Below are 26,058 nucleotides of genomic sequence, written 5' to 3'. Positions count from 1 at the left end.
AGTGGGACAGTATCATGCGGTGTTATCAGTGTGACAGTGTCGTGCAGTATTATCAGTGAGACAGTATCCTGCAGTGTTATCGGTGAGACTGTATCGTGTGGTGTTATCAGTGCCACAGTGTCGTGCTGTGTTATCAGTGGGACAGTATCGTGCAGTGTTATCAGTGAGACAGTGTCGTGCAGTGTTATCTGTTGTACAGTATCGTGCAGTGTTATCAGTGGGACAGTATCGTGCAGTATTATCGGTGGGACAGTATCGTGCAGTTTTATCAGTGGCCAGTATCGTGCAGTGTTATCAGTGGGACAGTATCGTTCAGTGTTATCAGTGCAACAGTATCGTGCAGTGTTATCTGTGGAACAGTATCGTGCAGTGTTATCAGTGGGACAGTATCGTGCAGTGTTATCAGTGAGACAGTATCACGCAGTATTATCAGTGGGACAGTATTGTGCAGTGTTATCAGTGGGACAGTATCGTGCAGTGTTATCAGTGAGACAGTATCGTGCAGTTTTATCGGTGAGACAGTATCGTGCTGTGTTATCAGTGAGACAGTGTCGTGCAGTGTTATCAGTGAGACAGTATCGTGCTGTGTTATCAGTGAGACAGTGGCGTGCAGTTTTATCGGTGAGACAGTATCGTGCAGTGTTATCAGTGAGACAGTATCGTGCAGTGTTATCAGTTAGACAGTGTCGTGCAGTGTTATCTGTGAGACAGTATCATGCTGTGTTGTCGGTGAGACTGTACCGTGTGGTGTTGTCAGTGCCACAGTATCGTGCTGTTTTATCAGTTGGGCAGTATCGTGCAGTGTTATCAGTGAGACAGTGTCATGCAGTATTATCAGTGAGACAGTATCGTGCTGTGTTATCAGTGAGACAGAATCGCGCGGTGTTATCAGTGCGACAGTGTCATGCAGTATTATCAGTAGGACAGTATCGTGCAGTGTTATCAGTGAGACAGTATCGTGCAATGTTATCAGTGGGACAGTATCGTGCAGTGTTATCAGTGGGACAGTATCGTGAGTTGTTATCAGTGGGACAGTATCGTGCAGTGTTATCAGTGAGACAGTATCCTGCAGTGTTATCGGTGAGACTGTAACGTGTGGTGTTATCAGTGCCACAGTATCGTGCTGTGTTGTCAGTGGGACAGTATCGTGCAGTGTTATCAGTGAGACAGTGTCGTGCAGTGTTATCAGTGAGACAGTATCATGCAGTGTTATCAGTGGGACAGTATCGTGCAGTGTTATCAGTGAGACAGTATCCTGCAGTGTTATCGGTGAGACTGTAACGTGTGGTGTTATCAGTGCCACAGTATCGTGCTGTGTTGTCAGTGGGACAGTATCGTGCAGTGTTATCAGTGAGACAGTGTCGTGCAGTGTTATCAGTGAGACAGTATCATGCAGTGTTATCAGTGGGACAGTATCGTGCAGTGTTATCAGTGAGACAGTGTCGTGCAGTGTTATCAGTGAGACAGTATCATGCAGTGTTATCAGTGGGACAGTATCGTGCAGTGTTATCAGTGGGACAGTATCGTGCAGTGTTATCAGTAGGACAGTATCGTGCAGTGTAATCAGTTGGCCAGTATCGTGCAGTTTTATCAGTGGGACAGACTCGTGCAGTGTTATCAGAGGGACAGACTCGTGCAGTGTTATCAGTAGGACAGTATCGTGCTGTGTTATCAGTGAGACAGTGTCGTGCAGTGTTATCAGTGAGACAGTATCGTGCAGTGTTATCAGTTGGACAGTATCACGCAGTGTTATCAGTGGGACAGTATCGTGCCGTGTTATTAGTGAGACAGTATCACGCAGTATTATCAGTGGGACAGCATCACGCAGTGTTATCAGTGGGACAGTATCGTGCAGTGTTATCAGTGGGACAGTATCGTGCAGTGTTATCAGTGGGACAGTATCGTGCAGTGTGATCAGTAGGACAGTATCGTGCGGTGTTATCAGTGGGACAGTATCGTGCAGTGTGATCAGTAGGACAGTATCGTGCAGTGTTATCAGTGGGACAGCATCGTGCAGTGATAGCAATGGGACAGTATCGTGCAGTGTTATCAGTAGGACAGTATCGTGCAGTGATATCAATGGGACAGTATCGTGCAGTGTTATCAGTAGGACAGTATCGTGCAGTGTTATCAGTGGGACAGTATCGTGCAGTGTGATCAGTAGGACAGTATCGTGCAGTGTTATCAGTGGGACAGTATCGTGCAGTGTGATCAGTAGGACAGTATCGTGCAGTGTTATCAGTGGGACAGCATCGTGCAGTGATAGCAATGGGACAGTATCGTGCAGTGTTATCAGTAGGACAGTATCGTGCAGTGATATCAATGGGACAGTATCGTGCAGTGTTATCAGTAGGACAGTATCGTGCAGTGTTATCAGTGGGATAGTATCGTGCAGTTTTATCGGTGAGACAGTATCGTGCAGTGTTATCAGTGAGACAGTATCGTGCAGTTTTATCAGTGAGACAGTATCGTGCAGTGTTATCAGTGAGACAGTGTCGTGCAGTGTTATCAGTGAGACAGTATCGTGCAGTGTTATCAGTGAGACAGTATCGTGCAGTGTTATCAGTGGGACAGTATCGTGCAGTGTTATCAGTAGGACAGTATCGTGCAGTGTTATCAGTGGGACAGTATCGTGCAGTGTTATCAGTGGGACAGTATTGTGCAGTGTTATCAGTGGGACAGTATCGTGCAGTGTTATCAGTGAGACAGTATCGTGCAGTGTTATCAGTGGGACAGTATCATGCGGTGTTATCAGTGTGACAGTGTCGTGCAGTATTATCAGTGAGACAGTATCCTGCAGTGTTATCGGTGAGACTGTATCGTGTGGTGTTATCAGTGCCACAGTGTCGTGCTGTGTTATCAGTGGGACAGTATCGTGCAGTGTTATCAGTGAGACAGTGTCGTGCAGTGTTATCTGTGGAACAGTATCGTGCAGTTTTATCAGTGGCCAGTATCGTGCAGTGTTATCAGTGGGACAGTATCGTGCAGTATTATCGGTGGGACAGTATCGTGCAGTTTTATCAGTGGCCAGTATCGTGCAGTGTTATCAGTGGGACAGTATCGTTCAGTGTTATCAGTGCAACAGTATCGTGCAGTGTTATCTGTGGAACAGTATCGTGCAGTGTTATCAGTGGGACAGTATCGTGCAGTGTTATCAGTGAGACAGTATCACGTAGTATTATCAGTGGGACAGTATTGTGCAGTGTTATCAGTGGGACAGTATCGTGCAGTGTTATCAGTGAGTCAGTATCGTGCAGTTTTTTCTGTGGAACAATATCATGCAGTGTTATCAATGTGACAGTATCGTGCAGTGTTATCAGTGAGACAGTATCACGCAGTTTTTTCTGTGGAACAGTATCGTGCAGTTTTATCGGTGAGACAGTATCGTGCAGTTTTATCGGTGAGACAGTATCGTGCAGTGTTATCAGTGAGACAGTATCGTGCAGTGTTATCAGTGAGAAAGTATTGTGCAGTGTTATCAGTGGGACAGTATCGTGCAGTGTTATCAGTGGGACAGTATCGTGCGGTGTTATCAGTGGGACAGTATCGTGCAGTGTGATCAGTAGGACAGTATCGTGCAGTGTTATCAGTGGGATAGTATCGTGCAGTGTTATCAGTGGGATAGTATCGTGCAGTGTTATCAGTGAGACAGTATCATGCAGTGTTATCAGTAGGACAGTATCGTGCAGTTTTATCGGTGAGACAGTATCGTGCAGTGTTATCAGTGAGACAGTATCGTGCAGTGTTATCAGTGGGACAGTATCGTGCAGTGTTATCAGTAGGACAGTATCGTGCAGTGTTATCAGTGGGACAGTATCGTGCAGTGTTATCAGTGGGACAGTATTGTGCAGTGTTATCAGTGGGACAGTATCGTGCAGTGTTATCAGTGAGACAGTATCGTGCAGTGTTATCAGTGGGACAGTATCATGCGGTGTTATCAGTGTGACAGTGTCGTGCAGTATTATCAGTGAGACAGTATCCTGCAGTGTTATCGGTGAGACTGTATCGTGTGGTGTTATCAGTGCCACAGTGTCGTGCTGTGTTATCAGTGGGACAGTATCGTGCAGTGTTATCAGTGAGACAGTGTCGTGCAGTGTTATCTGTGGAACAGTATCGTGCAGTTTTATCAGTGGCCAGTATCGTGCAGTGTTATCAGTGGGACAGTATCGTGCAGTATTATCGGTGGGACAGTATCGTGCAGTTTTATCAGTGGCCAGTATCGTGCAGTGTTATCAGTGGGACAGTATCGTTCAGTGTTATCAGTGCAACAGTATCGTGCAGTGTTATCTGTGGAACAGTATCGTGCAGTGTTATCAGTGGGACAGTATCGTGCAGTGTTATCAGTGAGACAGTATCACGCAGTATTATCAGTGGGACAGTATTGTGCAGTGTTATCAGTGGGACAGTATCGTGCAGTGTTATCAGTGAGTCAGTATCGTGCAGTTTTTTCTGTGGAACAATATCATGCAGTGTTATCAATGTGACAGTATCGTGCAGTGTTATCAGTGAGACAGTATCACGCAGTTTTTTCTGTGGAACAGTATCGTGCAGTTTTATCGGTGAGACAGTATCGTGCAGTTTTATCGGTGAGACAGTATCGTGCAGTGTTATCAGTGAGACAGTATCGTGCAGTGTTATCAGTGAGAAAGTATTGTGCAGTGTTATCAGTGGGACAGTATCGTGCAGTGTTATCAGTGGGACAGTATCGTGCGGTGTTATCAGTGGGACAGTATCGTGCAGTGTGATCAGTAGGACAGTATCGTGCAGTGTTATCAGTGGGATAGTATCGTGCAGTGTTATCAGTGGGATAGTATCGTGCAGTGTTATCAGTGAGACAGTATCATGCAGTGTTATCAGTAGGACAGTATCGTGCAGTTTTATCGGTGAGACAGTATCGTGCAGTGTTATCAGTGAGACAGTATCGTGCAGTTTTATCAGTGAGACAGTATCGTGCAGTGTTATCAGTGAGACAGTGTCGTGCAGTGTTATCAGTGAGACAGTATCGTGCAGTGTTATCAGTGAGACAGTATCGTGCAGTGTTATCAGTGGGACAGTATCGTGCAGTGTTATCAGTAGGACAGTATCGTGCAGTGTTATCAGTGGGACAGTATCGTGCAGTGTTATCAGTGGGACAGTATTGTGCAGTGTTATCAGTGGGACAGTATCGTGCAGTGTTATCAGTGAGACAGTATCGTGCAGTGTTATCAGTGGGACAGTATCATGCGGTGTTATCAGTGTGACAGTGTCGTGCAGTATTATCAGTGAGACAGTATCCTGCAGTGTTATCGGTGAGACTGTATCGTGTGGTGTTATCAGTGCCACAGTGTCGTGCTGTGTTATCAGTGGGACAGTATCGTGCAGTGTTATCAGTGAGACAGTGTCGTGCAGTGTTATCTGTGGAACAGTATCGTGCAGTTTTATCAGTGGCCAGTATCGTGCAGTGTTATCAGTGGGACAGTATCGTGCAGTATTATCGGTGGGACAGTATCGTGCAGTTTTATCAGTGGCCAGTATCGTGCAGTGTTATCAGTGGGACAGTATCGTTCAGTGTTATCAGTGCAACAGTATCGTGCAGTGTTATCTGTGGAACAGTATCGTGCAGCGTTATCAGTGGGACAGTATCGTGCAGTGTTATCAGTGAGACAGTATCACGCAGTATTATCAGTGGGACAGTATTGTGCAGTGTTATCAGTGGGACAGTATCGTGCAGTGTTATCAGTGAGTCAGTATCGTGCAGTTTTTTCTGTGGAACAATATCATGCAGTGTTATCAATGTGACAGTATCGTGCAGTGTTATCAGTGAGACAGTATCACGCAGTTTTTTCTGTGGAACAGTATCGTGCAGTTTTATCGGTGAGACAGTATCGTGCAGTTTTATCGGTGAGACAGTATCGTGCAGTGTTATCAGTGAGACAGTATCGTGCAGTGTTATCAGTGAGAAAGTATTGTGCAGTGTTATCAGTGGGACAGTATCGTGCAGTGTTATCAGTGGGACAGTATCGTGCGGTGTTATCAGTGGGACAGTATCGTGCAGTGTGATCAGTAGGACAGTATCGTGCAGTGTTATCAGCGGGACAGTATCGTGCAGTGTGATCAGTAGGACAGTATCGTGCGGTGTTATCAGTGAGACAGTATCACGCAGTATTATCAGTGGGACAGTATTGTGCAGTGTTATCAGTGGGACAGTATCGTGCAGTGTTATCAGTGAGTCAGTATCGTGCAGTTTTTTCTGTGGAACAATATCATGCAGTGTTATCAATGTGACAGTATCGTGCAGTGTTATCAGCGAGACAGTATCACGCAGTTTTTTCTGTGGAACAGTATCGTGCAGTTTTATCGGTGAGACAGTATCGTGCAGTTTTATCGGTGAGACAGTATCGTGCAGTGTTATCAGTGAGACAGTATCGTGCAGTGTTATCAGTGAGAAAGTATTGTGCAGTGTTATCAGTGGGACAGTATCGTGCAGTGTTATCAGTGGGACAGTATCGTGCGGTGTTATCAGTGGGACAGTATCGTGCAGTGTGATCAGTAGGACAGTATCGTGCAGTGTTATCAGCGGGACAGTATCGTGCAGTGTGATCAGTAGGACAGTATCGTGCGGTGTTATCAGTAGGACAGTATCGTGCAGTGATATCAATGGGACAGTATCGTGCAGTGTTATCAGTAGGACAGTATCGTGCAGTGTTATCAGTGGGATAGTATCGTGCAGTGTTATCAGTGGGACAGTAGCGTGCAGTGTTATCAGTAGGACAGTATCGTGCAGTTTTATCGGTGAGACAGTATCGTGCAGTGTTATCAGTGAGACAGTATCGTGCAGTGTTATCAGTGAGACAGTGGCGTGCAGTGTTATCGGCAAGACAGTATCGTGCAGTGTTATCAGTGAGACAGTATCGTGCAGTGTTATCAGTGAGACAGTATCGTGCAGTGTTATCAGTGAGAAAGTATCATGCAGTTTTATCAGTGGGACAGTATCGTGCAGTGTTATCAGTGAGACAGTATTGTGCAGCGTTATCAGTGAGACAGTATCGTGCAGTGTTATCAGTGAGAAAGTATCGTGCAGTTTTATCAGTGGGACAGTATCGTGCAGTGTTATCAGTGAGAAAGTATCGTGCAGTTTTATCAGTGGGACAGTATCGTGCAGTGTTATCAGTGAGACAGTGTCGTGCAGTGTTATCAGTGGGACAGTATCGTGCAGTGTTATCAGTTGGACAGTATCGTGCAGTGTTATCAGTGGGACAGTATTGTGCAGTGTTATCCGTGGGACAGTATCGTGCAGTGTTATCAGTGGGACAGTATCGTGCAGTGTTATCAGTGGGACAGTATCGTGCGGTGTTATCAGTGGGACAGTATCGTGCAGTGTGATCAGTGAGAAAGTATTGTGCAGTGTTATCAGTGGGACAGTATCGTGCAGTGTTATCAGTGGGACAGCATCGTGCGGTGTTATCAGTGGGACAGTATCGTGCAGTGTGATCAGTAGGACAGTATCGTGCAGTGTTATCAGCGGGACAGTATCGTGCAGTGTGATCAGTAGGACAGTATCGTGCGGTGTTATCAGTGAGACAGTATCACGCAGTATTATCAGTGGGACAGTATTGTGCAGTGTTATCAGTGGGACAGTATCGTGCAGTGTTATCAGTGAGTCAGTATCGTGCAGTGTTATCTGTGGAACAGTATCGTGCAGTTTTATCAGTGGCCAGTATCGTGCAGTGTTATCAGTGGGACAGTATCGTGCAGTATTATCAGTGAGACAGTATCCTGCAGTGTTATCGGTGAGACTGTATCGTGTGGTGTTATCAGTGCCACAGTGTCGTGCTGTGTTATCAGTGGGACAGTATCGTGCAGTGTTATCAGTGAGACAGTGTCGTGCAGTGTTATCTGTGGAACAGTATCGTGCAGTTTTATCAGTGGCCAGTATCGTGCAGTGTTATCAGTGGGACAGTATCGTGCAGTATTATCGGTGGGACAGTATCGTGCAGTTTTATCAGTGGCCAGTATCGTGCAGTGTTATCAGTGGGACAGTATCGTTCAGTGTTATCAGTGCAACAGTATCGTGCAGTGTTATCTGTGGAACAGTATCGTGCAGCGTTATCAGTGGGACAGTATCGTGCAGTGTTATCAGTGAGACAGTATCACGCAGTATTATCAGTGGGACAGTATTGTGCAGTGTTATCAGTGGGACAGTATCGTGCAGTGTTATCAGTGAGTCAGTATCGTGCAGTTTTTTCTGTGGAACAATATCATGCAGTGTTATCAATGTGACAGTATCGTGCAGTGTTATCAGTGAGACAGTATCACGCAGTTTTTTCTGTGGAACAGTATCGTGCAGTTTTATCGGTGAGACAGTATCGTGCAGTTTTATCGGTGAGACAGTATCGTGCAGTGTTATCAGTGAGACAGTATCGTGCAGTGTTATCAGTGAGAAAGTATTGTGCAGTGTTATCAGTGGGACAGTATCGTGCAGTGTTATCAGTGGGACAGTATCGTGCGGTGTTATCAGTGGGACAGTATCGTGCAGTGTGATCAGTAGGACAGTATCGTGCAGTGTTATCAGCGGGACAGTATCGTGCAGTGTGATCAGTAGGACAGTATCGTGCGGTGTTATCAGTGAGACAGTATCACGCAGTATTATCAGTGGGACAGTATTGTGCAGTGTTATCAGTGGGACAGTATCGTGCAGTGTTATCAGTGAGTCAGTATCGTGCAGTTTTTTCTGTGGAACAATATCATGCAGTGTTATCAATGTGACAGTATCGTGCAGTGTTATCAGTGAGACAGTATCACGCAGTTTTTTCTGTGGAACAGTATCGTGCAGTTTTATCGGTGAGACAGTATCGTGCAGTTTTATCGGTGAGACAGTATCGTGCAGTGTTATCAGTGAGACAGTATCGTGCAGTGTTATCAGTGAGAAAGTATTGTGCAGTGTTATCAGTGGGACAGTATCGTGCAGTGTTATCAGTGGGACAGTATCGTGCGGTGTTATCAGTGGGACAGTATCGTGCAGTGTGATCAGTAGGACAGTATCGTGCAGTGTTATCAGCGGGACAGTATCGTGCAGTGTGATCAGTAGGACAGTATCGTGCGGTGTTATCAGTAGGACAGTATCGTGCAGTGATATCAATGGGACAGTATCGTGCAGTGTTATCTGTAGGACAGTATCGTGCAGTGTTATCAGTGGGATAGTATCGTGCAGTGTTATCAGTGGGACAGTAGCGTGCAGTGTTATCAGTAGGACAGTATCGTGCAGTTTTATCGGTGAGACAGTATCGTGCAGTGTTATCAGTGAGACAGTATCGTGCAGTGTTATCAGTGAGACAGTGGCGTGCAGTGTTATCGGCAAGACAGTATCGTGCAGTGTTATCAGTGAGACAGTATCGTGCAGTGTTATCAGTGAGACAGTATCGTGCAGTGTTATCAGTGAGAAAGTATCATGCAGTTTTATCAGTGGGACAGTATCGTGCAGTGTTATCAGTGAGACAGTATTGTGCAGCGTTATCAGTGAGACAGTATCGTGCAGTGTTATCAGTGAGAAAGTATCGTGCAGTTTTATCAGTGGGACAGTATCGTGCAGTGTTATCAGTGAGAAAGTATCGTGCAGTTTTATCAGTGGGACAGTATCGTGCAGTGTTATCAGTGAGACAGTGTCGTGCAGTGTTATCAGTGGGACAGTATCGTGCAGTGTTATCAGTTGGACAGTATCGTGCAGTGTTATCAGTGGGACAGTATTGTGCAGTGTTATCCGTGGGACAGTATCGTGCAGTGTTATCAGTGGGACAGTATCGTGCAGTGTTATCAGTGGGACAGTATCGTGCGGTGTTATCAGTGGGACAGTATCGTGCAGTGTGATCAGTGAGAAAGTATTGTGCAGTGTTATCAGTGGGACAGTATCGTGCAGTGTTATCAGTGGGACAGCATCGTGCGGTGTTATCAGTGGGACAGTATCGTGCAGTGTGATCAGTAGGACAGTATCGTGCAGTGTTATCAGCGGGACAGTATCGTGCAGTGTGATCAGTAGGACAGTATCGTGCGGTGTTATCAGTGAGACAGTATCACGCAGTATTATCAGTGGGACAGTATTGTGCAGTGTTATCAGTGGGACAGTATCGTGCAGTGTTATCAGTGAGTCAGTATCGTGCAGTTTTTTCTGTGGAACAATATCATGCAGTGTTATCAATGTGACAGTATCGTGCAGTGTTATCAGTGAGACAGTATCACGCAGTTTTTTCTGTGGAACAGTATCGTGCAGTTTTATCGGTGAGACAGTATCGTGCAGTTTTATCGGTGAGACAGTATCGTGCAGTGTTATCAGTGAGACAGTATCGTGCAGTGTTATCAGTGAGAAAGTATTGTGCAGTGTTATCAGTGGGACAGTATCGTGCAGTGTTATCAGTGAGACAGTATCACGCAGTATTATCAGTGGGACAGTATTGTGCAGTGTTATCAGTGGGACAGTATCGTGCAGTGTTATCAGTGAGTCAGTATCGTGCAGTTTTTTCTGTGGAACAATATCATGCAGTGTTATCAATGTGACAGTATCGTGCAGTGTTATCAGTGAGACAGTATCACGCAGTTTTTTCTGTGGAACAGTATCGTGCAGTTTTATCGGTGAGACAGTATCGTGCAGTTTTATCGGTGAGACAGTATCGTGCAGTGTTATCAGTGAGACAGTATCGTGCAGTGTTATCAGTGAGAAAGTATTGTGCAGTGTTATCAGTGGGACAGTATCGTGCAGTGTTATCAGTGGGACAGTATCGTGCGGTGTTATCAGTGGGACAGTATCGTGCAGTGTGATCAGTAGGACAGTATCGTGCAGTGTTATCAGCGGGACAGTATCGTGCAGTGTGATCAGTAGGACAGTATCGTGCGGTGTTATCAGTAGGACAGTATCGTGCAGTGATATCAATGGGACAGTATCGTGCAGTGTTATCAGTAGGACAGTATCGTGCAGTGTTATCAGTGGGATAGTATCGTGCAGTGTTATCAGTGGGACAGTAGCGTGCAGTGTTATCAGTAGGACAGTATCGTGCAGTTTTATCGGTGAGACAGTATCGTGCAGTGTTATCAGTGAGACAGTGGCGTGCAGTGTTATCGGCAAGACAGTATCGTGCAGTGTTATCAGTGAGACAGTATCGTGCAGTGTTATCAGTGAGACAGTATCGTGCAGTGTTATCAGTGAGAAAGTATCATGCAGTTTTATCAGTGGGACAGTATCGTGCAGTGTTATCAGTGAGACAGTATTGTGCAGTGTTATCAGTGAGACAGTATCGTGCAGTGTTATCAGTGAGAAAGTATCGTGCAGTTTTATCAGTGGGACAGTATCGTGCAGTGTTATCAGTGGGACAGTATCGTGCAGTGTTATCAGTAGGACAGTATCGTGCAGTGTTATCAGTGGGACAGTATCGTGCAGTGTTTATCAATGGGACAGTATCATGCAGTGTTATCAGTGGGACAGTATCGTGCAGTGTTATTAGTGGGACAGTATCGTGCAGTGTTATCAGTGGGACAGCATCGTGCAGTGTTATCAGTGGGACAGTTTCGTGCTGTGTTATCAGTTGGACAGTATCGTGCAGTTTTATCAGTGAGACAGTATCACGCAGTGTTATCAGTGGGACAGTTTTGTGCAGTGTTATCAGTGGGACAGTATCGTGCAGAGTTATCAGTGAGTCAGTATCGTGCAGTTTTTTCTGTGGAACAGTATCGTGCAGTGTTATTAGTGAGCCAGTATCACGCAGTATTATCAGTGGGACAGCATCACGCAGTGTTATCAGTGGGACAGTATCGTGCAGTGTTATCAGTGGGACAGTATCGTGCAGTGTTATCAGTGGGACAGTATCGTGCGGTGTTATCAGTGGGACAGTATCGTGCAGTGTGATCAGTGAGAAAGTATTGTGCAGTGTTATCAGTGGGACAGTATCGTGCAGTGTTATCAGTGGGACAGTATCGTGCGGTGTTATCAGTGGGACAGTATCGTGCAGTGTGATCAGTAGGACAGTATCGTGCAGTGTTATCAGCGGGACAGTATCGTGCAGTGTGATCAGTAGGACAGTATCGTGCGGTGTTATCAGTGAGACAGTATCACGCAGTATTATCAGTGGGACAGTATTGTGCAGTGTTATCAGTGGGACAGTATCGTGCAGTGTTATCAGTGAGTCAGTATCGTGCAGTTTTTTCTGTGGAACAATATCATGCAGTGTTATCAATGTGACAGTATCGTGCAGTGTTATCAGTGAGACAGTATCACGCAGTTTTTTCTGTGGAACAGTATCGTGCAGTTTTATCGGTGAGACAGTATCGTGCAGTTTTATCGGTGAGACAGTATCGTGCAGTGTTATCAGTGAGACAGTATCGTGCAGTGTTATCAGTGAGAAAGTATTGTGCAGTGTTATCAGTGGGACAGTATCGTGCAGTGTTATCAGTGGGACAGTATCGTGCGGTGTTATCAGTGGGACAGTATCGTGCAGTGTGATCAGTAGGACAGTATCGTGCAGTGTTATCAGCGGGACAGTATCGTGCAGTGTGATCAGTAGGACAGTATCGTGCGGTGTTATCAGTAGGACAGTATCGTGCAGTGATATCAATGGGACAGTATCGTGCAGTGTTATCAGTAGGACAGTATCGTGCAGTGTTATCAGTGGGATAGTATCGTGCAGTGTTATCAGTGGGACAGTAGCGTGCAGTGTTATCAGTAGGACAGTATCGTGCAGTTTTATCGGTGAGACAGTATCGTGCAGTGTTATCAGTGAGACAGTATCGTGCAGTGTTATCAGTGAGACAGTGGCGTGCAGTGTTATCGGCAAGACAGTATCGTGCAGTGTTATCAGTGAGACAGTATCGTGCAGTGTTATCAGTGAGACAGTATCGTGCAGTGTTATCAGTGAGAAAGTATCATGCAGTTTTATCAGTGGGACAGTATCGTGCAGTGTTATCAGTGAGACAGTATTATGCAGTGTTATCAGTGAGACAGTATCGTGCAGTGTTATCAGTGAGAAAGTATCGTGCAGTTTTATCAGTGGGACAGTATCGTGCAGTGTTATCAGTGGGACAGTATCGTGCAGTGTTATCAGTAGGACAGTATCGTGCAGTGTTATCAGTGGGACAGTATCGTGCAGTGTTTATCAATGGGACAGTATCATGCAGTGTTATCAGTGGGACAGTATCGTGCAGTGTTATTAGTGGGACAGTATCGTGCAGTGTTATCAGCGGGACAGTATCGTGCAGTGTGATCAGTAGGACAGTATCGTGCGGTGTTATCAGTAGGACAGTATCGTGCAGTGATATCAATGGGACAGTATCGTGCAGTGTTATCAGTAGGACAGTATCGTGCAGTGTTATCAGTGGGATAGTATCGTGCAGTGTTATCAGTGGGACAGTAGCGTGCAGTGTTATCAGTAAGACAGTATCGTGCAGTTTTATCGGTGAGACAGTGGCGTGCAGTGTTATCGGCAAGACAGTATCGTGCAGTGTTATCAGTGAGACAGTATCGTGCAGTGTTATCAGTGAGACAGTATCGTGCAGTGTTATCAGTGAGAAAGTATCATGCAGTTTTATCAGTGGGACAGTATCGTGCAGTGTTATCAGTGAGACAGTATTGTGCAGTGTTATCAGTGAGACAGTATCGTGCAGTGTTATCAGTGAGAAAGTATCGTGCAGTTTTATCAGTGGGACAGTATCGTGCAGTGTTATCAGTGGGACAGTATCGTGCAGTGTTATCAGTGAGACAGTATCGTGCTGTGTTATCAGTGGGACAGTATCGTGCAGTGTTATCAGTGAGACAGTGTCGTGCAGTGTTATCAGTGAGGCAGTATCGTGCTGTGTTATCAGTGGGACAGTATCGTGCAGTGTTATCAGTGGGACAGTATCGTGCAGTGTTATCAGTTGGACAGTATCGTGCAGTGTTATCAGTGGGACAGTATTGTGCAGTGTTATCCGTGGGACAGTATCGTGCAGTGTTATCAGTGGGACAGTATCGTGCAGTGTTATCCGTGGGACAGTGTCGTGCAGTGTTATCAGTGGGACAGTATCACGCAGTGTTATCAGTGGGACAGTATTGTGCAGTGTTATCCGTGGGACAGTATCGTGCAGTGTTATCAGTGGGACAGTATCGTGCAGTGTTATTAGTGAGTCAGTATCACGCAGTATTATCAGTGGGACAGTATCGTGCAGGGTTATCAGTGAGACAGTATCCTGCAGTGTTATCAGTGGGACAGTATCGTGCTGTGTTATCAGTGGGACAGTATCGTGCAGTGTTATCAGTGAGACAGTATCCTGCAGTGTTATCAGTGGGACAGTATCGTGCTGTGTTATCAGTGGGACAGACTCGTGCAGTGTTATCAGAGGGACAGAGTCGTGCAGTGTTATCAGTAGGACAGTATCGTGCAGTGTTATCAGTGAGACAGTGTCGTGCAGTGTTATCAGTGAGACAGTATCGTGCAGTGTTATCAGTGGGACAGTATCCTGCAGTGTTATCAGTGGGACAGTATCGTGCTGTGTTATCAGTGGGACAGTATCGTGCAGTGTTATCAGTGGCACAGTATCATGCAGTGTTATCAGTGGGACAGTATCATGCAGTGTTATTAGTGGGACAGTATCGTGCAGTGTTATCAGTGGGACAGCATCGTGCAGTGTTATCAGTGGGACAGTTTCGTGCTGTGTTATCAGTTGCACAGTATCGTGCTGTGTTATCAGTTGGACAGTATCACGCAGTGTTATCAGTGGGACAGTTTTGTGCAGTGTTATCAGTGGGACAGTATCGTGCAGAGTTATCAGTGAGTCAGTATCGTGCAGTTTTTTCTGTGGAACAGTATCGTGCAGTGTTATTAGTGAGCCAGTATCACGCAGTATTATCAGTGGGACAGCATCACGCAGTGTTATCAGTGGGACAGTATCGTGCAGTGTTATCAGTGGGACAGTATCGTGCAGTGTTATCAGTGGGACAGTATCGTGCAGTGTGATCAGTAGGACAGTATCGTGCGGTGTTATTAGTAGGACAGTATCGTGCAGTGATATCAATGGGACAGTATCGTGCAGTGTTATCAGTAGGACAGTATCGTGCAGTGTTATCAGTGGGACAGTATCGTGCAGTGTTTATCAATGGGACAGTATCATGCAGTGTTATCAGTGGGACAGTATCGTGCAGTGTTATTAGTGGGACAGTATCGTGCAGTGTTATCAGTGGGGCAGCATCGTGCAGTGTTATCAGTGGGACAGTTTCGTGCTGTGTTATCAGTTGGACAGTATCGTGCAGTTTTATCAGTGAGACAGTATCACGCAGTGTTATCAGTGGGACAGTTTTGTGCAGTGTTATCAGTGGGACAGTATCGTGCAGAGTTATCAGTGAGTCAGTATCGTGCAGTTTTTTCTGTGGAACAGTATCGTGCAGTGTTATTAGTGAGCCAGTATCACGCAGTATTATCAGTGGGACAGCACGCAGTGTTATCAGTGGGACAGTATCGTGCAGTGTTATCAGTGGGACAGTATCGTGCAGTGTTATCAGTGGGACAGTATCGTGCGGTGTTATCAGTGGGACAGTATCGTGCAGTGTTATCAGTGGGACAATATCGTGCAGTGTGATCAGTAGGACAGTATCGTGTGGTGTTATCAGTAGGACAGTATCGTGCAGTGATATCAATGGGACAGTATCGTGCAGTGTTATCAGTAGGACAGTATCGTGCAGTGTTATCAGTGGGATAGTATCGTGCAGTGTTATCAGTGGGACAGTATCGTGCAGTGTTATCAGTAGGACAGTATCGTGCAGTGTTATCAGTGAGAAAGTATCGTGCAGTTTTATCAGTGGGACAGTATCGTGCAGTGTTATCAGTGAGACAGTGTCGTGCAGTGTTATCAGTGAGACAGTATCGTGCAGTGTTATCGGTGAGACTGTATCGTGTGGTGTTATCAGTGCCACAGTATCGTGCTGTGTTATCAGTGGGACAGTGTCGTGCAGTGTTATCAGTGGGACAGACTCGTGCAGTGTTATCAGAGGGACAGAGTCGTGCAGTGTTATCAGTAGGACAGTATCGTGCAGTGTTATCAGTGAGACAGTGTCGTGCAGTGTTATCAGTGAGACAGTATCGTGCAGTGTTATCAGTGGGACAGTATCCTGCAGTGTTATCAGTGGGACAGTATCGTGCAGTGTTATCAGTGGGACAGTATCGTGCAGTGTTATCAGTGGGACAGTATCCTGCAGTGTTATCAGTGGGACAGTATCGTGCAGTGTTATCAGTGGGACAGTATCGTGCAGTGTTATCAGTGGCACAGTATCATGCAGTGTTATCAGTGGGACAGTATCATGCAGTGTTATTAGTGGGACAGTATCGTGCAGTGTTATCAGTGGGACAGCATCGTGCAGTGTTATCAGTGGGACAGTTTCGTGCTGTGTTATCAGTTGCACAGTATCGTGCTGTGTTATCAGTTGGACAGTATCACGCAGTGTTATCAGTGGGACAGTTTTGTGCAGTGTTATCAGTGGGACAGTATCGTGCAGAGTTATCAGTGAGTCAGTATCGTGCAGTTTTTTCTGTGGAACAGTATCGTGCAGTGTTATTAGTGAGCCAGTATCACGCAGTATTATCAGTGGGACAGCATCACGCAGTGTTATCAGTGGGACAGTATCGTGCAGTGTTATCAGTGGGACAGTATCGTGCAGTGTTATCAGTGGGACAGTATCGTGCAGTGTGATCAGTAGGACAGTATCGTGCGGTGTTATTAGTAGGACAGTATCGTGCAGTGATATCAATGGGACAGTATCGTGCAGTGTTATCAGTAGGACAGTATCGTGCAGTGTTATCAGTGGGACAGTATCGTGCAGTGTTTATCAATGGGACAGTATCATGCAGTGTTATCAGTGGGACAGTATCGTGCAGTGTTATTAGTGGGACAGTATCGTGCAGTGTTATCAGTGGGGCAGCATCGTGCAGTGTTATCAGTGGGACAGTTTCGTGCTGTGTTATCAGTTGGACAGTATCGTGCAGTTTTATCAGTGAGACAGTATCACGCAGTGTTATCAGTGGGACAGTTTTGTGCAGTGTTATCAGTGGGACAGTATCGTGCAGAGTTATCAGTGAGTCAGTATCGTGCAGTTTTTTCTGTGGAACAGTATCGTGCAGTGTTATTAGTGAGCCAGTATCACGCAGTATTATCAGTGGGACAGCACGCAGTGTTATCAGTGGGACAGTATCGTGCAGTGTTATCAGTGGGACAGTATCGTGCAGTGTTATCAGTGGGACAGTATCGTGCGGTGTTATCAGTGGGACAGTATCGTGCAGTGTTATCAGTGGGACAATATCGTGCAGTGTGATCAGTAGGACAGTATCGTGTGGTGTTATCAGTAGGACAGTATCGTGCAGTGATATCAATGGGACAGTATCGTGCAGTGTTATCAGTAGGACAGTATCGTGCAGTGTTATCAGTGGGATAGTATCGTGCAGTGTTATCAGTGGGACAGTATCGTGCAGTGTTATCAGTAGGACAGTATCGTGCAGTGTTATCAGTGAGAAAGTATCGTGCAGTTTTATCAGTGGGACAGTATCGTGCAGTGTTATCAGTGAGACAGTGTCGTGCAGTGTTATCAGTGAGACAGTATCGTGCAGTGTTATCGGTGAGACTGTATCGTGTGGTGCTATCAGTGCCACAGTATCGTGCTGTGTTATCAGTGGGACAGTGTCGTGCAGTGTTATCAGTGAGACAGTGTCGTGCAGTGTTATCAGTGAGACAGTATCGTGCAGTGTTATCAGTGAGAAAGTATCGTGCAGTGTTATCAGTGGGACAGTATCGTGCAGTGTTATCAGTGAGACAGTGTCGTGCAGTGTTATCAGTGAGACAGTATCGTGCAGTGTTATCAGTGAGACAGTGTCGTGCAGTGTTATCAGTGAGGCAGTATCGTGCAGTGTTATCAGTATGACAGTATCGTGCAGTGTTATCAGTTGGACAGTATCGTGCAGTGTTATCAGTGAGACAGTATCACGCAGTGTTATCAGTGGGACAGTATTGTGCAGTGTTATCCGTGGGACAGTATCGTGCAGTGTTATCAGTGAGTCAGTATCGTGCAGTTTTTTCTGTGGAACAGTATCGTGCAGTGTTATTAGTGAGACAGTATCACACAGTATTATCAGTGGGACAGTATCGTGCAGTGTTATCAGTGGGACAGTATCGTGCAGTGTTATCAGTGGGACAGTATCGTGCAGTGTTATCAGTGGGACAGTATCGTGCGGTGTTATCAGTGGGACCGTATCGTGCAGTGTTATCAGTGAGACAGTATCCTGCAGTGTAATCGGTGAGACAGTATCTTGTGGTGATATAAATGCCACAGTATCGTGCTATGTTATCAGTGGGACAGTATCGTGCAGTGCTATCAGTGAGACAGTGTCGTTCAGTGCTTTCAGTAGGACAGTATCGTGCAGTGTTATCGGTGGGACAGTATCGTGCAGTGTTATCAGGGGGCAGTATCGTGCAGTGTTATCAGTACGAAAGTATCGTGCAGTGATATCAGTCGGACAGTATCCTGCAGTGTTATCAGTGGCCAGTATCGTGCAGTGTTATCAGTGGGACAGTATCGTTCAGTGTTATCAGTGTACCAGTATCGTGCAGTGTTATCTGTGGAACAGTATCGTGCAGTGTTATCTGTGGAACAGTATCGTGCAGTGTTATCAGTGGGACAGTATCGTGCAGTGTTATCAGTGAGACTGTATCACGCAGTGTTATCAGTGGGACAGTGTCGTGCAGTGTTGTCAGTGAGTCAGTATCGTGCAGTTTTTTCTGTGGAACTGTATCGTGCAGTGTTATCAGTGGGACAGTATCGTGCAGTGTTATCAGTGGGACAGTATCGTGCGGTGTTATCAGTGGGACAGTGTCGTGCAGTGTTATCAGTGAGACAGTATCCTGCAGTGTTATCGGTGAGACTGTATCGTGTGGTGTTATCAGTGCCACAGTGTCGTGCTGTGTTATCAGTGGGACAGTATCGTGCAGTGTTATCAGTGAGACAGTGTCGTGCAGTGCTTTCAGTAGGACAGTATCGTGCAGTGTTATTGGTGGGTCAGTATCGTGCAGTGTTATCAGGGGGCAGTATCGTGCAGTGTTATCAGTACGACAGTATCGTGCAGTTTTATCAGTCGGACAGTATCGTGCAGTGTTATCAGTGGCCTGTATCGTGCAGTGTTATCAGTGGGACAGTATCGTTCAGTATTATCAGTGCAACAGTATCGTGCAGTGTTATCTGTGGAACAGTATCGTGCAGTGTTATCAGTGGGACAGTATCGTGCAGTTTTTTCTGTGGAACAGTATCATGCAGTGTTATCAATGTGACAGTATCGTGCAGTGTTATCAGTGAGACAGTATCAAGCAGTGTTATCAGTGGGACAGTATCGTGCAATGTTATCAGTGGGACAGTATCGTGCAGTGTTATCAGTGAGACAGTATCGTGCAGTTTTATCGGTGAGACAGTATCGTGCAGTGTTATCAGTGAGACAGTATCGTGCAGTGTTTTCAGTGAGACAGTATCGTGCAGTGTTATCAGTGAGACAGTACCGTGCAGTGTTTTCAGTGAGACAGTGGCGTGCAGTGTTATCGGTGAGACAGTATCGTGCAGTGTTATCAGTGAGACAGTATCGTGCAGTGTTATCAGTGAGACAGTATCGTGCAGTGTTTTCAGTGAGACAGTGGCGTGCAGTGTTATCGGTGAGACAGTATCGTGCAGTGTTATCGGTGAGACAGTATCGTGCAGTGTTATCAGTGAGACAGTATCATGCAGTGTTATCGGTGAGACAGAATCGTGCAGTGTTATCAGTGAGACAGTGTCGTGCAGTATTATCAGTGAGACAGTATCGTGCAGTGTTATCAGTGAGACAGTATCATGCAGTGTTATCGGTGAGACAGAATCGTGCAGTGTTATCAGTGAGACAGTGTCGTGCAGTATTATCAGTGAGGCAGTATCATGCTGTGTTATCAGTGCGACAGTGTCATGCAGTATTATCAGTAGGACAGTATCGTGCAGTGTTATCAGTGAGTCAGTATCGTGCAGTTTTTTCTGTGGAACAGTATCGTGCAGTGTTATTAGTGAGACAGTATCACGCAGTATTATCAGTGGGACAGCATCACGCAGTGTTATCAGTGGGACAGTATCGTGCAGTGTTATCAGTGGGACAGTATCGTGCAGTGTTATCAGTGGGACAGTATCGTGCGGTGTTATCAGTGGGACAGTATCGTGCAGTGTTATCAGTGGGACAGTATCGTGCAGTGTGATCAGTAGGACAGTATCGTGCGGTGTTATCAGTAGGACAGTATCGTGCAGTGATATCAATGGGACAGTATCGTGCAGTGTTATCAGTAGGACAGTATCGTGCAGTGTTATCAGTGGGATAGTATCGTGCAGTGTTATCAGTGGGACAGTATCGTGCAGTGTTATCAGTAGGACAGTATCGTGCAGTGTTATCAGTGAGAAAGTATCGTGCAGTTTTATCAGTGGGACAGTATCGTGCAGTGTTATCAGTGAGACAGTGTCGTGCAGTGTTATCAGTGAGACCGTATCGTGCAGTGTTATCGGTGAGACTGTATCGTGTGGTGTTATCAGTGCCACAGTATCGTGCTGTGTTATCAGTGGGACAGTATCGTGCAGTGTTATCAGTGAGACAGTGTCGTGCAGTGTTATCAGTGAGACAGTATCGTGCAGTGTTATCAGTGAGAAAGTATCGTGCAGTGTTATCAGTGGGACAGTATCGTGCAGTGTTATCAGTGAGACAGTGTCTTGCAGTGTTATCAGTGAGACAGTATCGTGCAGTGTTATCAGTGAGACAGTGTCGTGCAGTGTTATCAGTGAGACAGTGTCGTGCAGTGTTATCAGTGAGGCAGTATCGTGCAGTGTTATCAGTATGACAGTATCATGCAGTGTTATCAGTTGGACAGTATCGTGCAGTGTTATCAGTGAGACAGTATCACGCAGTGTTATCAGTGGGACAGTATTGTGCAGTGTTATCCGTGGGACAGTATCGTGCAGTGTTATCAGTGAGTCAGTATCGTGCAGTTTTTTCTGTGGAACAGTATTGTGCAGTGTTATTAGTGAGACAGTATCACGCAGTATTATCAGTGGGACAGTATCGTGCAGTGTTATCAGTGGGACAGTATCGTGCAGTGTTATCAGTGGGACAGTATCGTGCGGTGTTATCAGTTGGACAGTATCGTGCAGTGTTATCAGTGAGACAGTATCCTGCAGTGTAATCGGTGAGACTGTATCTTGTGGTGATATAAGTGCCACAGTATCGTGCTGTGTTATCAGTGGGACAGTATCGTGCAGTGCTATCAGTGAGACAGTGTCGTGCAGTGCTTTCAGTAGGACAGTATCGTGCAGTGTTATCGGTGGGACAGTATCGTGCAGTGTTATCAGGGGGCAGTATCGTGCAGTGTTATCAGTACGAAAGTATCGTGCAGTGATATCAGTCGGACAGTATCCTGCAGTGTTATCAGTGGCCAGTATCGTGCAGTGTTATCAGTGGGACAGTATCGTTCAGTGTTATCAGTGTACCAGTATCGTGCAGTGTTATCTGTGGAACAGTATCGTGCAGTGTTATCAGTGGGACAGTATCGTGCAGTGTTATCAGTGAGACAGTATCGTGCGGTGTTATCAGTGGGACAGTGTCGTGCAGTGTTATCAGTGGGACAGTATCGTGCAGTGTTATCAGTGGGACAGTATCGTGCGGTGTTATCAGTGGGACAGTGTCGTGCAGTGTTATCAGTGAGACAGTATCCTGCAGTGTTATCGGTGAGACTGTATCGTGTGGTGTTATCAGTGCCACAGTGTCGTGCTGTGTTATCAGTGGGACAGTATCGTGCAGTGTTATCAGTGAGACAGTGTCGTGCAGTGCTTTCAGTAGGACAGTATTGTGCAGTGTTATTGGTGGGTCAGTATCGTGCAGTGTTATCAGGGGGCAGTATCGTGCAGTGTTATCAGTACGACAGTATCGTGCAGTTTTATCAGTCGGACAGTATCGTGCAGTGTTATCAGTGGCCTGTATCGTGCAGTGTTATCAGTGGGACAGTATCGTTCAGTGTTATCAGTGTAACAGTATCGTGCAGTGTTATCTGTGGAACAGTATCGTGCAGTGTTATCAGTGGGACAGTATCGTGCAGTGTTATCAGTGAGACAGTATCACGCAGTGTTATCAGTGGGACAGTATTGTGCAGTTTTATCAGTGGGACAGTATCGTGCAGTTTTTTCTGTGGAACAGTATCATGCAGTGTTATCAATGTGACAGTATCGTGCAGTGTTATCAGTGAGACAGTATCACGCAGTGTTATCAGTGGGACAGTATCGTGCAATGTTATCGGTGAGACAGTATCGTGCAGTGTTATCAGTGAGACAGTATCGTGCAGTGTTTTCAGTGAGACAGTGGTGTGCAGTGTTATCAGTGAGACAGTATCGTGCAGTGTTATCAGTGAGACAGTATCGTGCAGTGTTATCAGTGAGAAAGTATTGTGCAGTGTTATCAGTTGGACAGTATCGTGCAGTGTTATCAGTGAGACAGTATCATGCAGTGTTATCGGTAAGACAGAATCGTGCAGTGTTATCAGTGAGACAGTGTCGTGCAGTATTATCAGTGAGACAGTATCGTGCAGTGTTATCAGTGAGACAGTATCATGCAGTGTTATTGGTGAGACAGAATCGTGCAGTGTTATCAGTGCGACAGTGTCATGCAGTATTATCAGTAGGACAGTATCGTGCAGTGTTATCAGTGAGACAGTATCGTGCAATGTTATCAGTGGGACAGTATCGTGCGTTGTTATCAGTGGGACAGTATCGTGCAGTGTTATCAGTGAGGCAGTATCCTGCAGTGTTATCGGTGAGACTGTAACGTGTGGTGTTATCAGTGCCACAGTATCGTGCTGTGTTATCAGTGAGACAGTGTTGTGCAGTGTTATCAGTGAGACAGTGTCGTGCAGTGTTATCAGTTGGACAGTATCGTGCAGTGTTATCAGTGGGACAGTATCGTGCAGTGTTATCAGTGAGACAGTGTCGTGCAGTGTCATCAGTGAGACAGTATCGTGCAGTGTTATCAGTGGGACAGTATCGTGCAGTGTTATCAGTATGACAGTTTCGTGCAGTGTTATCAGTTGGACAGTATCGTGCAGTTTTATCAGTGAGACAGTATCACGCAGTGTTATCAGTGAGTCAGTATCGTGCAGTTTTGTCTGTGGAACAGTATCGTGCAGTGTTATCAGTGGGACAGTATCGTGCAGTGTTATTAGTGAGACAGTATCACGCAGTATTATCAGTGGGACAGCATCACGCAGTGTTATCAGTGGGACAGTATCGTGCAGTGTTATCAGTGGGACAGTATCGTGCAGTGTTAGCAGTGGGACAGTATCGTCCGGTGTTATCAGTGGGACAGTATCGTGCAGTGTTATCAGTGAGACAGTATCCTGCAGTGTTATCGGTGAGACTGTATCGTGTGGTCTTATCAGTGCCACAGTATCGTGCTGTGTTATCAGTGGGACAGTATCGTGCAGTGTTATCAGTGAGACAGTGTCGTGCAGTGCTTTCAGTACGACAGTATCGTGCAGTGTTTTCGGTCGGACAGTATCGTGCAGTGTTATCAGTGGCAAGTATCGTGCAGTGTTATCAGTGGGACAGTATCGTTCATTGTTATCAGTGTAACAGTATCGTGCAGTGTTATCTGTGCAACAGTATCGTGCAGTGTTATCAGTGGGACAGTATCACGCAGTGTTATCAGTGGGACAGTATTGTGCAGTGTTATCAGTGGGACAGTGTCGTGCAGTGTTATCAGTGAGACAGTATCCTGCAGTGTTATCGGTGAGACTGTATCGTGTGGTGTTATCAGTGCCACAGTGTCGTGCTGTGTTATCAGTGGGACAGTATCGTGCAGTGTTATCAGTGAGACAGTGTCGTGCAGTGCTTTCAGTAGGACAGTATTGTGCAGTGTTATTGGTGGGTCAGTATCGTGCAGTGTTATCAGGGGGCAGTATCGTGCAGTGTTATCAGTACGACAGTATCGTGCAGTTTTATCAGTCGGACAGTATCGTGCAGTGTTATCAGTGGCCTGTATCGTGCAGTGTTATCAGTGGGACAGTATCGTTCAGTGTTATCAGTGTAACAGTATCGTGCAGTGTTATCTGTGGAACAGTATCGTGCAGTGTTATCAGTGGGACAGTATCGTGCAGTGTTATCAGTGAGACAGTATCACGCAGTGTTATCAGTGGGACAGTATTGTGCAGTTTTATCAGTGGGACAGTATCGTGCAGTTTTTTCTGTGGAACAGTATCATGCAGTGTTATCAATGTGACAGTATCGTGCAGTGTTATCAGTGAGACAGTATCACGCAGTGTTATCAGTGGGACAGTATCGTGCAATGTTATCGGTGAGACAGTATCGTGCAGTGTTATCAGTGAGACAGTATCGTGCAGTGTTTTCAGTGAGACAGTGGTGTGCAGTGTTATCAGTGAGACAGTATCGTGCAGTGTTATCAGTGAGACAGTATCGTGCAGTGTTATCAGTGAGAAAGTATTGTGCAGTGTTATCAGTTGGACAGTATCGTGCAGTGTTATCAGTGAGACAGTATCATGCAGTGTTATCGGTAAGACAGAATCGTGCAGTGTTATCAGTGAGACAGTGTCGTGCAGTATTATCAGTGAGACAGTATCGTGCAGTGTTATCAGTGAGACAGTATCATGCAGTGTTATTGGTGAGACAGAATCGTGCAGTGTTATCAGTGCGACAGTGTCATGCAGTATTATCAGTAGGACAGTATCGTGCAGTGTTATCAGTGAGACAGTATCGTGCAATGTTATCAGTGGGACAGTATCGTGCGTTGTTATCAGTGGGACAGTATCGTGCAGTGTTATCAGTGAGGCAGTATCCTGCAGTGTTATCGGTGAGACTGTAACGTGTGGTGTTATCAGTGCCACAGTATCGTGCTGTGTTATCAGTGAGACAGTGTTGTGCAGTGTTATCAGTGAGACAGTGTCGTGCAGTGTTATCAGTTGGACAGTATCGTGCAGTGTTATCAGTGGGACAGTATCGTGCAGTGTTATCAGTGAGACAGTGTCGTGCAGTGTCATCAGTGAGACAGTATCGTGCAGTGTTATCAGTGGGACAGTATCGTGCAGTGTTATCAGTATGACAGTTTCGTGCAGTGTTATCAGTTGGACAGTATCGTGCAGTTTTATCAGTGAGACAGTATCACGCAGTGTTATCAGTGAGTCAGTATCGTGCAGTTTTGTCTGTGGAACAGTATCGTGCAGTGTTATCAGTGGGACAGTATCGTGCAGTGTTATTAGTGAGACAGTATCACGCAGTATTATCAGTGGGACAGCATCACGCAGTGTTATCAGTGGGACAGTATCGTGCAGTGTTATCAGTGGGACAGTATCGTGCAGTGTTAGCAGTGGGACAGTATCGTCCGGTGTTATCAGTGGGACAGTATCGTGCAGTGTTATCAGTGAGACAGTATCCTGCAGTGTTATCGGTGAGACTGTATCGTGTGGTCTTATCAGTGCCACAGTATCGTGCTGTGTTATCAGTGGGACAGTATCGTGCAGTGTTATCAGTGAGACAGTGTCGTGCAGTGCTTTCAGTACGACAGTATCGTGCAGTGTTTTCGGTCGGACAGTATCGTGCAGTGTTATCAGTGGCAAGTATCGTGCAGTGTTATCAGTGGGACAGTATCGTTCATTGTTATCAGTGTAACAGTATCGTGCAGTGTTATCTGTGCAACAGTATCGTGCAGTGTTATCAGTGGGACAGTATCACGCAGTGTTATCAGTGGGACAGTATTGTGCAGTGTTATCAGTGGGACAGTATCGTGCAGTGTTATCAGCGAGTCAGTATCGTGCAGTTTTTTCTGTGAAACAGTATCGTGCAGTGTTATCAGTGGGACAGTATCGTGCAGTGTTATCAGTGAGACAGTATCATGCAGTGTTATCAGTGGGACAGTATCACGCAGTGTTATCAGAGGGACAGACTCGTGCAGTGTTATCAGCAGGACAGTATCGTGCAGTGTTATCAGTGGGACAGTATCGTGCGGTGTTATCAGTGGGACAGCATCGTGCGGTGTTATC

General features: G+C 45.9%; 1 protein-coding gene across 1 annotated transcript in view; it reads left to right on the top strand.

Annotated features, from left to right (window-relative positions):
- LOC147110843 (voltage-dependent calcium channel subunit alpha-2/delta-2-like) overlaps positions 1 to 26,058 on the top strand; it is a 2,842,873-nt gene that overhangs the window by 1,499,142 nt on the left and 1,317,673 nt on the right. The window lies entirely within an intron of this gene.

This window comes from Somniosus microcephalus, chromosome 11 (assembly GCF_052327205.1).
Source record: "Somniosus microcephalus isolate GS21.2 chromosome 11, FLI_Smic_1.0, whole genome shotgun sequence".
NCBI classification, from domain to species: domain Eukaryota; kingdom Metazoa; phylum Chordata; class Chondrichthyes; order Squaliformes; family Somniosidae; genus Somniosus; species Somniosus microcephalus.
Note: the sequence above shows the minus strand (reverse complement) of the source record. Positions and strands in the feature narration are given on the sequence as shown.